Source organism: Carettochelys insculpta, chromosome 26 (genome assembly GCF_033958435.1).
Source record: "Carettochelys insculpta isolate YL-2023 chromosome 26, ASM3395843v1, whole genome shotgun sequence".
In the NCBI taxonomy this organism is placed as follows: domain Eukaryota; kingdom Metazoa; phylum Chordata; order Testudines; family Carettochelyidae; genus Carettochelys; species Carettochelys insculpta.
The window spans coordinates 10,869,087-10,882,513 of NC_134162.1; positions in this window are offsets into that span (position 1 = coordinate 10,869,087).

Genomic DNA, 13,427 nt, shown 5'->3' on the forward strand with positions numbered 1-13,427 from the left:
CTTCTGGCTGCTGCTGCTGCAGCTGGGGGTCCGTGCTGCATATACAGGGTCTGCAACTAGTTGTTGGCTCTGTGTATCTTGCACTGTTTAATGAAAGTGTGTCTGGGAGGGGCCCTTTAAGGGAGCGGCTTGCTGTTGAGTCCGCCCCGTGACCCTGTCTGCAGCTGTGCCTGGCTCCCTTATTTCGATGTGTGCTACTTTGGTGTGTAGACGTTCCCTCGCTGTGCCTATTTCGATGTTGGGCTGAGCAACGTCGAAGTTGAACATCGACGTTGCCAGCCCTGGAGGACGTGTAGACGTTATTCATCGAAATAGCCTATTTCGATGTCGCAACATCGAAATAAGCTATTTCGAAGTTGGGTGCACGTGTAGACGTAGCCTAAGAGTGGCATTGATGCTTATCCACAGGGGCTGGGAAGCGAGACCTGAAGAACTCAGCACACAGAGGCCATTGATCCATCAACCTACAGTAACAAGGCTCAGTCACTGGGCTGTAGTTGAGCTGCTCACCTACAGGTAAAAACCTGCAGTTTCCCTGAGCCAGCCAAACTGCCCCCTTGCACTCCCGGTATGACTTTTGAAAACTTTTCTTATATTTTACTGTTTCTGGGCTCTATCCTGCAAGGCACTGAGCACTCTGGCTCGGATCCAGCTTAGCTTTATGTACAGCAGGCATTCTTCTGACTCCATGTGCTTTAAGTGCAACACATAGTTAAGGAGAGTTGTGTCTGTCAGGAGGAGGGGGAAGTGCTGGGCTAACTGCCACTAACTGCCACTTCAGATGCTCTTGCCAGATGAGATTGCATTGCCGATTTGCCCTAGTCTTATCCAAATCTCCTGTACCCGGGTACACGCTGTGCCTCCTTTATCTGCTGGCATCTTGACAAGAGCTGGGTATCACCAGCTTATGGGGCAAAGAGAGCCTGGGGTGAGCAAACAGAGGACTGAGTCAGCCTGAAAATAGGCAATTTGGTTCTGGGTGTGTCAGAATCAAGTCCGCTTCTCTAGCAACCCTTATATCAGCTCAGAGACTGGAAGCCAGAGAGTCTAGTCCCTGCCACAGAGTGATGAAAAGGCAATGGAGAGGCCTCTGGGGGAATTCTCCATTGGCAGAGGATACTCCTCTTTCACAGCCCCCAGTGTAGGGGAATGCTGGCCAATGTTCTCTCAAGTTTTTCCATCCATGGACAGAATAAATTTTGTTATGTGCACCCAGGTTCGTTCAAATGTGCACCATCATTAGAAATACATGCTGCCGGCTGTGGGCGCTCTACTAATCAGCTCGGTGACCCCTGAATTTCTCCTGGGTGGCCACCCAAGTACTCAGCTTACAGGAAACACTGATTCCATACAGATAACTGACTGGCAGGAGCAAAGAAGTTGCCTTAAGCCTCAGAATCTGGATGGGGCAAAGCCCAGCTCCTTCCAGGACTGTACCTTCTTATGGCTGGGTGACTGTAAAGACACAGCATAGAATCTGCCCCGGGTTCTACTGCAGACTTGGTACTGACCTGCAGCGTGACCACTGGCAAATCTTCTAATCTTCTGCGCCCGTCTGTAAAGCAAAAAAACCGAGTTCCTTGCCAAAGGTGTTAGGTGGCTTAGTTATGTATAACACCCCTGGAGGTCCTCTGGAGGGATAGTGCGCCGTGAATGCAAGGTGACATCTTACTTATTTAGTGGTCACTGATGTGTCCTCAGGAATTACGGCAGAAATTTTTGCTGGACCTGTGTGTGTTTAGCAAGTTTTCTCCTGCCTTGTCCTGTGTTCTCCCAGGATTCCTAAGATTCTTGTACCAGCTCAAAGTGATGCTCCTGGGAGACGGAGTGGGTATAATTGTGTCTAGTGTACCTTTAAAACAAAAAAAAAGGCATCAGAGCTGACAAAGGGAGCTGAGGACTCTGCTGGCTGTTTGCACAGAGGGTGGCCAGAGCAGACAACTGCGCTGTAGGGCTTATCTTCTCTTTCTCCCTAAACAGGAAATGTATATTTTTCTCATGCATTTTTCTCTTAGGAGAAGAAACCAGGGGCCAGGGTTGTTCAGAGCTGGGGTTTAAAGCCAGACTGCTGACATTATACGTAGGCACCTAGATCAGTGGCTGGATTTCCAGTGCTGTAGCTGCCAGTAAAGATAATAGAAGATGTTGGGGGCTCAGCATTTTGAAAACCAAACTGATGATTTCAGTGCCTAGATAAGGCCTTCACAGCCTATTATTATTTGTATTCCAGCAGGCACCCAGGTGCAGAGACTCGCAGCGCTAGGTGCTGCATGTGCAAACGCAAGGAGAGACAGTCCGCACCTCAAAGACTTTACAGTCTCCACGGACAACACAAAGGGTGCAGGGGAAAGGTGATATGACTTGTCCAAACTCACAGCAAACTGGGGGCAGAGATGGGAAAACAAACCACATTTCCTGCTTCCCTGTCCAGAGTTCAGTGTGCTGTACTGCCTCCCTCGTTGTTCTCCAGCACGAGGTGAAAGGTGGCTGGCTCCAGAGGATTTTCTCAGTGCATTTGGAAGAAAGTTGCCAGCAAGGCTGAAGAGGAGCCATTGGAAGAGCTGGGTTTTGTTTTAAGCGTCCTTGAAGACCAACTGTTTCTGTCCACAGTGAGAGACCAGGAAAGAAGGCTGGAGCAGCCTCTGCTGCTCGGTCCAAGCCTAAAAGAAGGGGTGAGCCTTCCCTAGGAAATAATCCTCATGTCCTGCCTCAGTGGGAGACATGGGAGCCAGACAGTGCTGTGATCTAATGAGCTTTCTGCCCCCTCCAATCCAGCGGGGGAGGTTTCAGCAGCCTGCCACGCGAGAGGGCTCAGAAAATCATTTGTGCACACAATAGTTGTGCGATCACATGCCCGTGTAGATGTTGACAAGTATGAAAAGAAAGCGATGAGCAAGTTATGGAAAAAAGTCCAGGGACAGCCCCTAAAACACAAGGGTTTTATCCCCAGAGGCATGCTGAGGGGAAAGGGTCACCCCAGCCCTCCTGACAGGGACAGCAGACTGCAGGTGGGCTTTTCAAAAGTGCTCAAGTGACTATGGCCCTTAGAAACCTGCAGAACAATGTCACTTCCCACTCTAGGGAACAGAAGAGATGTGACTGGAGGGTCAGCACCAGCTTGCAAGCCTTATAGACCCTGCAAGTGCACTGAGCCAGCAGAACTGGGGTGAAGGGGGAGACTCTAAGTTACAGAAATGACACTTCCTGCCACTCCCAGCTTTTGCTGCCAGGGAGAGGCATGAGGCGAGAGAGACGTTAACCACAGCTGGAGTGTTGCCAGGCTACACAGTGTCTGACTCCGAAGGCTTGAAAAAACATGTTACTATCTCCTTATCTCATTTTGGGGTGGCCACACCCCAGGCTTATTCCTGTGCCCAGGCTGGTGGAGCAGGTCCCTCCCTGGGCTGTCCCCGCAGTTCCACACCAAGACAGCAGCAGCATTCAGCTGGTTTTATGGAGCTGTCATCTATGGGGATTTCACCAGGAGACCTGTGGTATTTGGGTCTTACTAATAAAGGGCCAGTTCCAGGAATCATGTGATCAGGTGAGACTCACGTTTCATTGAAAAAAAAAAAGCAGGCTTCTAACACTGGTGGCTGCAGAGCTTGAAAAGAGACTAGAAGACAAGTGAAAAGAACTCTACCTTCATTTCCAGCAGGGTTCAAACAAGAACTACGTTGGTTCCCAGAGGACAGGTCCAGCAATGGCTGTTAGCTAAGGTGGTCAGAAATGGTGTCCCTCATCTCTGCTTGCCAGAAGCTGGAGATGGGGGACAGGGAATGGATCAATTAATCTGTTCTGTGCATTCCCTCTGGGGTACCTGGCATTAGCCACTGCCAGAAGACGGGACACTGTGGCAGATGAACACATGGTCTGACTCAGTACAGTCGGTTTTATTGGGAATCTCATGATTTTGCTGGGGGGGGTGGTCCATACATGGTTTTTAAATCAATAGATTCTAAAGCAGAAGGGACCTTTGTGATCCTCTAATCAGACCTTGTAGGTAACCTAGGCCACAGAATTCCCTGAAATAATTCCTTTTCTTTGTTAAACCAGATGGCAGGAGCTCCTTGCGCCTCTCACAAGAAGGCATGTTTCTAATCCTTTAATCTTTCCCGTAGCTCTTCTCTGAAACTTCTCCACTGTATTCACCACCCTTCCTGCGCACCACAACTGAACACACTGTTCCTGCAGCAGTTGCATGGGTACCAAGTGGAAAGGGAACTGAACTTCTCTGTTCCTATTCGAGAGTCCCCTGTTGATGCATTACAGTCCAAGAGTTTTAGCCCTTTTGGCCACAGCATCACATGTAGAGCTCGTGTCCAGCTGCTTATCTCCCAGACTCCCAAATCTTTTCCAGAGCCTCTGCTTTCCCACAGCCTGTAAGCTGTGTTCCCTGTAAGCTGAGCCCATGAGTGGCCATGCAGGAGAGATTCAGGTACCACTCAGCTGATTAGCAGAGCACTCACAGCCACCCACAATGGGAAGCATGTGCTTCTACTGGCAGTGCACAGCCACATGAACCACTCTGAGGGAAAAAGCCCTCTCCGCAGCTGCTGTGTAAAATACAAACCAACCATTGGAAGGGAAAGCAATGACCTATCTGCTTTTTCTTCCCATAACTTTGTGTTGCTGCTGGGAGCCCTGGTTTTCAGATGGGCCAGTGTCTGTGCAAGTTACTCTATTGAAGACAATGGATTGACACCAGTGTAAAACAGGTGTAAGCGAGAGAGGAACCCAGCCCTGTGCGAACAAGCAGGGAGCACCAAGAATCTCGGGTTGGCTGCAGCCTTTGCAGACCCATGTGGTGCAGGTTAAATGACTTGAGTTTCTGGTTGCTTCTCTGAACCTTAACGCAAGCCCTTTGGCAGTTGGCCTGTCACTACTCATTACACACACTTTGATCGATGGCTAACACCTGGCTTGCTGCAGCTGGGAGCCTGCTTGCTGATTAACCCTTAGCACCCCAAGAACAGCCTGACTACCTCAGGAGACTGCAGTGATGACAAGCATTATTGGGGTCTGGTTACCTTGCCCCGTCCTAACCCCCAACCCAAGCATTCCCCCATCACACCCACCGCCCCCTCTTTAAAATAGATCACATCACTCCATTTCCACTTCCCAACCTTGCTGAAGGCCCCCACAACCATGGGGCAGGAAGCCCCAAATTCTCTTTCCACCCCGCCACCCAAGCCGCAGCTAGGTCCAAGAGGGCCATGGTAGTGATTTCTTCCCTGTGTGGGAAAGAGACCAGCTGTAGTACATCCAGGACAGACCTCTCACCAGACTAAGGCCGTGTCTACACGTGCCCCAAACTTCGAAATGGCCATGCAAATGGCCATTTCGAAGTTTACTAATGAAGCGCTGAAATGCATATTCAGCGCTTCATTAGCATGCGGGCGGCAGCCGCGCTTCGAAATTGACGCTCCTTGCCGCCGCGCGGCGCGTCCAGACGGGGCTCCTTTTTGAAAGGACGCCGCCTACTTCGAAGTCCCCTTATTCTCATGAGCTCATGGGAATGCAAATGGCCATTTCGAAGTTTGGGGCACGTGTAGACGTAGCCTAAGAGTGACACACCCAGGGCCCGCTGGGCAGACAGCATGCACATTCAGCTGCAGTTTGAGGTAGAGTCAATTGGGACATGGCTGCTTGGCCTGGGCTCCTTCTGAGGCTGTTCCTGACCCTGCTCCCACTCCAGGTTTGCACAGCTTCCAGATGGCTGCCTTGGCTGCCTGGGACCTGACCTGATGCTTCCAGCTGCAGCATTCCTAAGCTGCAGGTCCTAGGAAATGTGTTCCATCACTCGCTGCTGCATCATGTGGGAATTTCTTCTGACACCTACTCCATGCTGGGGCAGCAGTGTTCCCATGCTCCCCTCCTGACAGGCAGAAGTGGGAAAAGTACCCCAAAGGTACTTGAGTAAAAGTGCAGTTGCTTTCACTTCTAGATACTTGAGTACAAGCAAGATATGACATGTATGTTTTTGTGCCTGTGGGTGCACACATGCATGTACTTTTACTCAGGTAGTTTTCCAGAGGGACACCAGCAACTTATACTTAAATATATTCCCTCATCTCCTGAAGCAGCTGCACTCTTTTCACATTTGCCACTAGGTTATTTTACTTCTGCATGGTCAGGGTGCTAATCAAGCCTCCTGTCACCAGGTGAAGCAGCAGGAGCTATAGTTAACACATGATTTCCAGCTCCCTGGTGGTGTTCGGCTTTATGATTTAAGAGGCCCGCATGGTTACAGCATGGTTGGATATAAAAAGAGCTGCGAGAAAAGCTCTGTTCTCAACTGCATCTTTTTTCTCTTTGCACGGTGCAGCTGCTCATTTGTTCTGCACTGAGCCCTGCAGATCCAAAGACATGGAAGTGGCACTCTTCTGCTGCATGCACCAAGGAAAATGTCAGTTCCCCTTCCCCATCTCCAGCCAATTGCTGGAGCACGTTTGCTCAACTGCTAGTGGCTGATATGTTCCCTGAGCCATGTAGTCAACATCCCAACATGGCTTTAATGAAAAGTACTAGCCCAAAGAATTCTGGGATTCTGGATAGGCAAGTACTGGATTGGGGTGTCCTAGTACAGACAAGATTAGCCCCCCATCCCTTGGCCAATTACTTCATTCTTGGTGCCCTAGATTTCACAATATCATTATCTCCTAGTATACATGTGGGGAAACTGAGGCAAAGAGCAGCGACAAGGCTTCTCTGAGATCACACAAAGAAGGAGAGGTGGAATAGAACACAGATCCTTCATTGCCAGCCTTACACTGAATCCTTTATACCATAGCTATCCAGCCCTTCCCTATCAGGCAGTCTGGGGAGTCTTCTGCCTGCTTGCTGAGAATACCCTTTAAGCACTTAAGTGTCCTTTGGGGCTTATGGCTTGTCTACGTGGGGAGTTATTTGGGAATAGATGTTCCTTGTTAACTGCTTGTGTGGAAACACTTATTCTGGAAAAAGAGTGTCAGTGTAAATTAGTTCAATCCATTTTGCAGAGAGACAGGGTAAAGCAGGAGTCTGAAAGCACTGCAGTACGTTTCCGAACCTCTTACTGTTTGTGTTACTCTAGCTCCTGCAAACACCAGTTATGGCCCAGGGCCTTGTGGGGCAAAGCACTGTAAAACAGAGCAAGAAAGCGGTCGCTGTTCCAAAATGCTTGCAGGCTAAGTATCTGATGAGAGACATCAGGTGGATAAAAAACAGAGAGTGTGCAGGCTAAAGTGCCTGGCTGTCTCCCTAGCCCTGGTGTGAGGCACAGATTATGACAGAATGTCACCTGTCCTAACAGAAGTTCAGCCTTGTGCATACATTCCCCAGCCTCAGAACCACAAGAGCCTTCAGGATGTGAAGGTGGCATGTTTTATTTAAAAGCTAGCTGTATTTTCATTGAACAGTTTGAAAGCTGAATTCAAATGGGGAGTGTGAATAGAGAGGACTAGGATGGGCGGCTGTGGCCATCGTTAACTCCAGGGAGACTTAACTAAACCAATGCCAAGAAAGATCATGTGGCCAGACTTTGGCTACAGAAAACTTGGGCATATAGATAATACCAGCTTAAGAATACACCACTTGGCATCTTGGTCAATGGCCCTGTGACAACCCCAGGACCAACTAAAGATTTCTTTTTCACTCAACAGTGATGGAGAGCATGCCTTACAGGGAAAAAGCAACCCTATCTTTGGCCATCACAAGTGTTTCCAATTCCATAAATAAGAGCAAACAGCATCTCCCCCCACAACCACCTTTTGGATCAGAGGAGCGTGCACTGGGCTGGGAGCATATGCCTGCTAAACTGACTTCATCTACTGACTGTAGCTTATTGCAGAGGGCCTTTTAACACCTTTACACTTAAATGTGGCTTTGTACCCTTTTTGCAATTAGTAGGGTGGCAGGTATCACTGTCCTCCTGTCACAATTAATCAGATGGCACACAATGACTGGAGCAGAAGCAGGCAGGGAACCCACACTTCTAACCCAACAGGCTCAAGTTGTAGATGCCCTGCTGCCTTCGTGCCTGGGTTTCCAAATGCTATGTGCCTGGCCATGCTGTCTGTAACCAGCAGGCCACACTGCTCTTCCAGGAGCAGAAACAAAAACCCAGGAACTCTGATCCCCTCCAACATTCCACAGCTGCTCAGCAAAGAGCAAGGTGAACTCTAGCAGTTATGCTCCTCTGCAGCAGGTTCCTTCCCAATCCATGCCCCTGCAGTAGGGCAGGTTAGGAAGCAGGGATGTTGTGACTGAGGATGATTACAGACTTGTTTCCACACTGTATAGGAGCAGCATGCAGGAGCAACAGCAGAGACTAGGTCAGAGAGACTCCAGCTGCTTTGCCCCAGTCCAGGCTGCAGGCCAGTCTCGCATCACAGCTGGTATTGGACAGTTCTGCCTCAAGAGCAGACAATGCTCTCCCACAGCAGCTGTGCACAGCAGGCATCATAAACCCAAGCAAGCACTAGGAATGGGATGGCTGCAGCGCTGTCACAGCTTGCATACCCTGCAGCTTATTCACTGCTCTTAACAGGGGCGGTGGAAGGAGACAAAGCACAGCAGTAAGAGACCACACAAATGGGCTCCAGGGAGAGCGACAGTGCTTTTGAATGAAAAGTACCACAAAGGACTCCTCCATCCTACCGTGAAACCTTTGCTAGAGCCCCTGGTCTAAGAAACCAGGCTGGAGCCCTGCTGTATTACAATACAGCCATACTGACACCAGAGCAAAGAAAGCTGCAGCACAGCACTCTGTTAGGGGAGGCTGAAGCCTGTTAATTGCTGGGGAGGAGGCATTTAACAATGCAAAGTATTCCCCGGGTTGAAAGAAAGCCACCACTCTCTGGTTTTGCTAGATCCCAGTGCAACAGTTCCATAAGCCATCTCTGGTCCAGATACACACCTGGGGGAATAAGACTTGTACCAAGTGCATTTAAACATGTGGAGACTAGCACATACTAAACTCTCTATGTTAGAGGGTGTAGAAATTCACTCACCTACAGCTGTATGTACCCACTGCACAAAAGCTGTCATGTCACTGGGGCCCCAGTTACACGTGATGGTAGGGGCTGTCCACAGAGTGCAAGAGTAGGTCCAAAATTTGCACATGCAAGAAGTTGCTTGCGTAGACCTTGCTAGCATGGTCTAGAAATTTCCTAGTCTGCATTAGCGTAGTACGGCCTCTCCATCCCAGGTAAGCATTGCCACACTACGCAAAGATGCCTTTACCAGTTCTGATGCTTAGCACTAGGATGTTGTTCAGTCTTCAGCCACATGCAGCATTGCTGTTAACTTTGTAAGAAACTGTTTATGGAAAAGCTGTTGAAAAATTCCAGAGAGTTTGCCTTCTGCCTTAACCTTTCCAAGGGGAAACTGACCCATGAGACCCCAACGCCTGCGAGCAGGACAGCAAAACATGGACATCTTCCCCCCCCCCCGTCCCCTTTGACTTCCAGCCATACAAAGAGACTTGCAGGTGCGTGTGTACTCCCCTTCAAACTCCTTCACCAAGGCATTCAAAACTCAGTTTGCAAACCTGAGCAATGCCCCAAACTCAAGCTGAGTAGGCATCATTTATTTTATAGCCTCTATTAAGATCCAACAGGGAAAACAGCCTGGGGGACAGAGAGCTGTATTATGTATAAACAATCTGCCATGGAGATTATCGGCCCCAGGACCGTCAGGAGAATTTCCAGGACTCGCTTCAGCAGGGGTAGCAGGAGCAGCAATATAGTCAACAACCCAATCCTGAGTCAACAATAACTAGATGAAGAAGGAAACCTGGAACATTGAGTCAAGTAGGAAATATTTGCAGAAACCATCTTTGTCATTCTTCTGCAGGAGAAAGGTGTCAAACTAGCTGATCTGGAATCCTATTTTAATTCACTCCCCACTCCCCCTTTCTCACCTGTACTACCACAAAAGCATTCAATGGCCTGATAAATTAATCACTTTAGGTAAACTTCACAGACTCTTTTTAGAGAGCACTGCGCAAATATTTCCTACATGTGCTCTGAAAAGTGAGTACCATGCAAGCAAGCAGTAAATGCAAGAGGAAGGCAGCCTAGTTACGGTCATTCACAAAGCACTGGCTGGAGGCACCTGCTGGATAGGTGGAACCCCTGGTGGGTGCCTGTTTGAGACCTTCAGAGCAGAAAAGGAGAGCAAGTCGACCACCACCATTGCCTGCCCTGCATAAGTTATGACAGTCCTTGTAGAAAGTTTATGAAACCAGTACTACAAGAGTGTCAGAATAAGGATGCTACTCTGTTAATGAAGGAAAACTGAATATGTGAGTGAGGCTAAGATGCATGGGAGTTTGTCTTCTGCACTTGCAGCCTTCCCAAGACTGGTGGCTTAGTAACGGGAGGTCCCATACCTGTTCCAGATCTTATTTCCTTAATTCCAGCTTAACATCCTGTCTCTTTCCCAACCTCTCCTCTGTCTTTTCCATCCTTTGTTTCCATCTTCTTCAAAAGGTAGAGGTGAGTTCTGCAGACAGCTCTAGGAGCCAGGAACACCAAAGATCTAACTCCACCTGTGAAACCAATTGCTGTTGTCTGCTTTAGTAGTCGAGGTCTGCATGAGCAGGGGGCTATTTTGATTATCTAGATTATGGAGGTCTGCATGGCGGGGTTTTATAGAAATAACTTATTTCCTCATTCTAATGTTGATATAAGTTATTTCTGAAAAGAGTATTCACACTGCAAGAGCATTTCGAAGTTGAGTGTTCACTCAAGAACCCAGTTCTGAAATAAGAGCAAAGATGGGATGCCCCCATGAAGGCCAGTTAAGTCTTGATTACCTCTGCTTAGTACACTGAGGCTATATCTAACACTTGAAGGTTTTGTCAGCAAAACAGCTGTGGAGCATTCAGATTCCCAAGGCGTTCTGTAGACAGTGTGCAGCACTTTTGTCAACAGCTGTACCCCACTCCCCACATGGAATAATTCCTCTGTTGACAGATCTGTCAACAGAAAGCTGGTCTGGACATTCTGGAGGCCCCTCTGCCGACAGACAGGACTCCAGGACACTAGGCAACCCTGTCTCTGTGCTTCCAGTTGTCCATTTTGCTGACAGAGCAGCCAGGCAGTGCGGCTGCTCTGTCGACAGAGCAGATCACTCGAGCTCTGCTTGGCAGTCTGGCTGTGATCTGTTGACAAAAGTTTTGTCAGAAAATACCTTCTGACAAAACCTTCTGTTAACAAATCCCTGTAAACCAGGCATACCCCCAGTCAATTTTGAAATTGAAGCTGGGACGGGGCTTTCAGCAAAAGTAGTTTGTTTTGGTGGAGTTACTATTTTGAGTTAAATGCCCTGTTATTCCAGGGCAACAAGCTTTGCAGTGTGGAAACAACAGGTTTTTCTATCGGAAAAAAAAAAAAAAAAGTGTGTGTGTTTGTGGGGCAGTGTTTAAAAAAAAAAAGTCAAGTCCTCAGTCAGGTTCACTGACTCCTATCTCAGTCAGCCCCAGTAGCTCAGAAAACCTAGCCCAGGGTCACTGACATTCAGCCAAGCACTTGTTTATTACCCAGGAAAGAAAGGGGCCATAATCTCAGGCTGAAGCAGAGAAAAGTCACTGGAAACCCCAAAGCAGAAATTCTGGGCACTTCTTGCTGTCTGACAGAATGAGCACTCAAATAATGTAAGACACTGTCAGACCAGAGTAGTTTTCACACAGACAGTAAACAAAATACCCTATTCTCAAAATCCCCTTTTATAAGGAGCATGAATCTCACCTGACAGTGGACTCAACTGTCCAACAGTTGGATTACTGTAGGGGAACCTAGTAATTATCAATGCACAGATGTCAGTGTTGAAAACTAAAATAGGCCAAACAGATCCACTAACATCAATTTATGACTGTTCCTTGCCCTGTAATTTCTTCTGGTTGATTGAAAGCTAAAGAAAAGATTTTAGCTAATTTTAAGCCCAAGCTCCTCAAAATACTCTACATGCAAATCTGGAATTCAAAAAAACAGTATCAGCAACAAAGTTGTAGGGGTCAAAATCAGTGAGGGTGGTGATGCTCTTATGTTAATACAACTTGATACAGATTGTATGGACATTTAGACTTGTCTGTTTGGATTATTAACCCATTACTCATGTCAGGCAAGGCCTCAGCTACATTCCAAGAAGAGGGAAGTGGGGGACAGCAAAAACACAGTAGGAGTGGAGCCAAGATGCCTTGACTAGGCCTTTGCTGAGCCACTCAGTTTGCTGTGTAACTTTGGCCAAGTGACTTCAACTCTTGTGTAAGTTTGTAAACTGCAGCTAACAAAAACAAGCAAACAAAAGATTGCTAGCTTTGCAGGGATGAGAAAAAGCTTAAATGCTCTCTTACTATAAAGCCCTTTGAAACCTTTGGTAGAAGGAGCAAAGTAGTCCATTCAGAATTAACTTAATCTCACAAAAACAGGACAGGACGGTTCTCATGACCCCAAACTCTCCTATTCTTCAAAACTGTTTGAAAAAGGAAAATGTTTGTAGTGTACAAAGTTAACAGACCCCAGGGCTAAGAGAAACCACTAATTGATAACACTAACTAAAATCTCCCACCACGGCCTAGAATCTACTTAGAACTGCTTATGAAACAAAGATAGGATGACAACAGGAAATTCACTGCTGATGGGACCAGTTATCTAACAAAAATGACATTATTCAGCCTAAAAGACAAAGTGATTACTAAAATAGAACACTAGCCTCCTCTGTAAGGAGACATTCTGAGATGAATTTAAGTCAAACTGAATTAAAGCACAATTTATAAACAATGGAATATAAATGAAAAGTCAATGAAAAGCCCTTTCCAACATTCGTACAGCACTGCTTCTGTATTTTATTCCAGGACACCCTCCCTTGTTCATCAAAAATCCTGTGCTGACAAAGTGCCAAAGTAAAGTTAGTTGGAATTGCAGGCGTTTAAACCAAGTGCAGAATTTGACCGAGTGTACTCACTGGTGCCTTTAAAAACGTTTAATGTATTGACCTCTTTAGTTCTCAGGCCAGCTACCCTCTTAGTGGAAAAGAGTCCAACACCTAATCCACTGTGATCATAACACAATACAGACAGTGACTATGGAGTGAAAACCAAAGACCAGCATTTCCTGAACTACACAAACACCAGGGCTGAAAATGTTTATTTGCCCAGGATACTACAGGTTGTACCCCTCTAATCCATCACTCTTTGGTCTGTCAACATCTGCAATCCAGCATGATTCTAGTTAACTGGACGTCCCCTTATCTTGGATGTGGCCGAGTTTCCCGTGGTCCTATAGTTAGTTTATAGCCACCAGTACTGGCTCTCAGTGTTCTGTGCTGTTATTTAGCTGTCATTTTCCCTTAGATGTTTTGTAAGAGCCCTGTAAGCAGTGGGAGTGTTGATAATGCTCACCAGCTGGGCAATACTTGAATCTCTATTCCACAGCTGCCCA